The sequence below is a fragment of the Harpia harpyja genome, chromosome 1 (genome assembly GCF_026419915.1).
Source record: "Harpia harpyja isolate bHarHar1 chromosome 1, bHarHar1 primary haplotype, whole genome shotgun sequence".
In the NCBI taxonomy this organism is placed as follows: domain Eukaryota; kingdom Metazoa; phylum Chordata; class Aves; order Accipitriformes; family Accipitridae; genus Harpia; species Harpia harpyja.
The window spans coordinates 73,915,560-73,917,118 of NC_068940.1; positions in this window are offsets into that span (position 1 = coordinate 73,915,560).

Genomic DNA, 1,559 nt, shown 5'->3' on the forward strand with positions numbered 1-1,559 from the left:
AAGCAGCTTTGGGGAAAGAAAAGGAATGGGAAGCAGGGACGTGGAAAGCATAAGTGAAGGTGACAGCAAAAAGTTCAATATGAATTAAATATGAATTTTACACACAGTAAACAACATCCTAGATTTGCTACATAGCTAGACATAAAATTAAGCTAACAGAATAAATATAAAATGTAATTAAATGAATAGCAATGGTACTGAATTTAAAGTTATAGAAGGTATGAGTCGACGTGGTATTATACTTTGTTTCACAGCGTAGAATGATCACATTTAAAGAGGTAAAATGGAATATGCATATTCATCCCTAGTGTCTTTATGTTAAATTTTGTTACCTTCTCTGATGTTGTACCACAATGGTGGCTGTGTAAGTGGAAGACTACTCTCTTATCAATAACCTAGAAACTGCTTCGAAACTCCATGTATCTTGTAATTCACAAAAAAAATGCCAGTGCCACAATAATAAAGAACTGGGCAATAAAGACATATTAGTTGGTCAGATGCATTTACTTTGAAATATGGCCTAGTCTGACTTCAGTTAGTAAGTTTGTCTGACATTAGAATCATTGCATTCAAATAGAGATTAATGAGACTTAAAATTAAACAGTTATTTCATCAAACATACAATAAAGAGAATTGATTTTAGGTCTCAATTAGGAAAGAGGAAAGGTGATTGTATCTTGCAGTACACAACTAGAAGCCACAAATTTTAAATTCCATCTTCTTTTGGAAGATGGAAAAAACAAGTGGTTGTCTTATATGTAGCTGTGGCACTTAGGGACATGGTTTAGTGGTGGACTTGGCAGTCTTAGGTTTACGGTTGGCCTTGATGATCTTAAGCATCTTTTCCAACCTAAATGATTCTGTGATTCTATATTTATTTCTTCCTTTGTGAAATAATACTATTTGTTCACTGCAAAAATATGGTAAGGCTTACCACAAAAATTCTTCTAGTATTTAAAAAAAAAATTAGTATATCATTATAATTAGCAATTTAATATACCATCAAAGATATTTTAGTATAACACAGTGCAGGAGCCCGTTTACATTTCACTGAGAAAAGCTCAATATATTTTCTATGATTTGAAGTCAGTACTTTCAGGTTTCCATTTATTTGTTCTATTCGTTCCCTGTTTGCAATATAATCATAACATTTTTATTATTTATCTCTCTCTCAAACGGAATGATTTTTAATTTTTTTTTAATTTAAATTATTTATTTTTGTGTGTGTGTGTACATACTCCTTACCTTAGGAAAGTTTTTCCTTTGGGTATTCCTTTGGTGTGTTCAGGAACAACCATAACTTCCATTCGCAGGAGCTGAACAAACCCCACAGAATTCATGCTGAGCTAGAATCTGCTGGTTTAATTCCCTGCTGGGAGTCTGCCAGTTGGGAAACGCTGACCAGCAAGTACAGGTCTTAATTACACAAATCCAGAAGCTGCTGCCAACCTTTCCCCATTGAGAAGCATTTGCTTTCTAGTGTTCTTCATGATGAACAGATTATCACTCAAACATAATTTATTGCTGTTTTATATTGTAAGTAATTAAATGAAGAAACC